The sequence below is a fragment of the Triticum aestivum genome, chromosome 3B (genome assembly GCF_018294505.1).
Source record: "Triticum aestivum cultivar Chinese Spring chromosome 3B, IWGSC CS RefSeq v2.1, whole genome shotgun sequence".
NCBI classification, from domain to species: Eukaryota; Viridiplantae; Streptophyta; class Magnoliopsida; order Poales; family Poaceae; genus Triticum; species Triticum aestivum.
In genome coordinates this window covers 478,886,226-478,889,672 of record NC_057801.1, presented here as the reverse complement: position 1 = coordinate 478,889,672, position 3,447 = coordinate 478,886,226, and positions in this window count along the sequence as shown.

Here is a 3,447-nt window from a genome sequence, read left to right as displayed (position 1 = left end):
GATTCAACCTCAGGATACAAGCTAGGTTGTCAACAGGGGGTGGTGGCGGTGGGTTGTTGTTGTTGTTGCCTTGGTTCTGATTCTGATTCTGAACTAACATCTGCATCAAGGCATTCTGCTGCTGGATCAACTAGGTAAGCTCCGGTGGGAACACGAATCCGGTGTCACATCTCGGTAGCATCTGATGGGTTAGAGGGGGTGAGAAAACAGAATAGAATAAGGTCTAAGAGAGATTTCACTACCCATATGCATATGAGGCAAATACAATCAATTCACTTCATTCAATATCAAACAAGGTTCACACAAACGATCTAAACTACGATTACAAATCGATCGAAGCTAACTACTTGGAAGAATACTACTATTAACATGGTGGCCGTCTAGAAATTTTGATTGGTGGAAGACTCCATGATATCTGCTCCAGCTTTGTCTATGTAGTCGTCATCACTGTCATCATTTGCATCATTGTCTGTGTTGATGTTGTCCAAGATTATGTAGTCCTCCGAACGGATCTCCACTTCAGGTTCTCGCTTATGGTTCTCCATGGGTGTTCCTAGCTTCTTCTTCAGGTCTTCATGCTTCTCCAGTAGTATAGCAATTTCCTCCTCATATCCATCGCGTGTTGACTTGAGTTCCTCTTCTAGCTCGTTATTCTTCTTCATCAACTTCTTGGTCTTCTTCATGATAGAGCACATCCGGTTCTCATATCGATGAAAGTGCTGATCCATCTCCTGAATGTAAGCTACAATTGATCCATCCTTCCTCGTACGAATCATCTCCCATTCCTCGTCCCGGCGTCCACATATCTGATAGACGGTGTCTTCAAGCTCCTTGTGGTACACCTCACAAATGCGTCCAAAAGTGATGTGGGCTGCCATGCTCTTTCCCAAGTTCCAACTTGGTGCATCCAACGTAAAATCAATGGGCTCCATTGTTGGCGCAAACGTTCTCCCAGGTTCACGAACTTTGATCCTCTAGTGCTCCTCTTCTAGTAAGGTTACAGGGAAAATTCCAGTGAAGCTTGGTAGTCCAATGTTCAAGTACTTCGTGACCTCCTTCAAGTGTCATCCGAAAGGGCTGTCGTCATCCGGCTGAGTGAACTTGTTCCTGGGATCCGCCATCTATAGAGTAGAAATAGAGGAGAATTAGAAAATGAGCAAAGAAGAGTAATCCTATGCTTTTCCTAGTGGTCGCGTCCTATAGTGAGCGTGTGCTCTGATACCATCTTGTAGCGACCATGATCCCAATGGACCGAAGTCTCTGTGCTTAAGTGTCATCCCTGGATCGGTGTGCTGACACACACAGTACTCGAGGAATTATAACAGAGTTCAATCACACACTTATTACATTGAGATCCTCATAAAGAGTATCTGATACATAAATAAAATGGTTGAAGGCCATCTAAACTAAATAACTACGGAAGCTTCTAAGGTAAATGAGTCCATCAACTCCAACGACATAGCTGAGTGCATGACAACGACCTATCACACCTTATTCATCGTCCAAGAAGTCTACAACATGATACGTTGCAGCCGTGTAGGTCAGCACATTGAATATGCTGGCAGAGTTAAACTCTAAAGTAATGAATGCAAGAACTATATCTATATGCATATTTTGCTGGTGGAGGCTCTAAGTTTAATGTTTTGCATAAAGCTAATTTTTACCTACAACAAAGGAATAAATTTTATTTACTACAAAGTTGATACCAATATTTCAGAAGGTTCCTCCAACTCAAATCCCATCATTAAACAAGTATCATCATTCAACCCGATTCATTAATTAAAAAGTGATGAGATCAACAATAATATCCACTTCTAGATTCTCAAGATGTCCATAACCGGGGACACGGCTAACCATGATTAGTTTATACACTCTGCACAGGTTGCACACTTTTCCCCACAAGACTCAACCGCATCCAGGATCGGAAGATCGAGACATAGTATTTCTGAAGCATTTACTCTTTACTCTAGGTACACCGGTACACCTACTTTCCCCTACATCTGCTAGTACACCTATTCTAGAGCTCACACGACTTACTCAACTATGCCAGAGCCCATAATGGCTTGTGGCTGCACATGGAAGTTTCTAGGCATGAAATATCGTATGATCCCTTTGACACTGGGTGGTGAACCGAAGAAAAATCACATGGTTACTCCGGGATTTCCCAAATGAGCAAGCACAAGTTTCTCTAGGTGCCCCAACCAATCCACCCAGATGTGTATTAAAGTTGCCACCTTAATGTTATCCAAGATTAATATCTCTCACAACTTCCATGTGTATCACGATCCAATCCCCGTCTACGAGCATGGCTAAGCAATAGTTGAGCATAATGTATATTCCCGGGGTGATCAAAGGTATTAGGTTCCAACCTCAAGTACTACCACCAAAGCACATGTTCTCAATCCTACTCATGCAAATATTTGAGGGGCAAAACTAATGCATAGTAAAAACTGGGTATATAAGAGTATGGTCAAAGGGTAACTTGCCTTGCTGACAATCGGAAAACTCTAGAGATTCATAGTAACAAGCTTCGCACTCTGGAAAATCTAGCATAGACAAACAGTAGCATGCATAAGAAATCAATTAAACCATGCAAAGAGAAATCGAGAAAAGATCCAAATAAAGCTCGAAACAAGCAAACAACTAAACTAAACAGAAAACAATTTCTAACAGTGTTATTTTTATGCGGATTAGATCTTAACAGTAGGTACATGTGATTATCTACGATTTGGAAAAAGAATCAACTCGAACGGAGCTATGAAACTCAAGATACAACGAAACAAGATTGCATACTAATTTGGACTAAACTCAAACTTTAAATTGTCAAAATCATGTTCAAGTTGGTTTACTGGAAAGAGGGCATCGTTACGAAGATTTAGGAGTTGGTTTCATCTTATTTGGACAAACGGGCTAAAAGTTACACTAGTTTAAAGATCAGGGGCTAAATCGCGATAAAACTATTTGTGGATAGATCCCTGGGCGAAAATAAACAGAAAAGGAAAAATCTATCAGACGAACGTCCACTAACAAAGAGTAACGAACGAATTCGTCCGTTAACAGAACTAACGGGTGAACGCTCCCTATTTAACCGATCAAAAAAATAAAACCAATCTAAACCGACTAAACGAATCTAAAAAACGAAAGTAAATCGATCGGTTTTTACCGGTTCGGTCAACTACGGCTCCGGCAAGGTCAACAGCGAGGCAGCATCGGGACGAAGCGAGGCGGCGACGGCGAGCAGCAACGTGGGCGACGGCAGCAGCGGCGGCGCGGCTCGTCAGCAGCAGCAACAACAAGCGGCGGCGGCGCGAAACGGCGGGTCGGGCTACGGCAACTAGCGGCTCAGCGGCGGCGGCTGCAAGTTGGGGAGGAGGGGGCGGCGGCAGGGCGGCTTATAAAGGCCTCGGGGTGGGGGGTCCCGACTTGGAGCAGGGGCCGGCGGCGGCG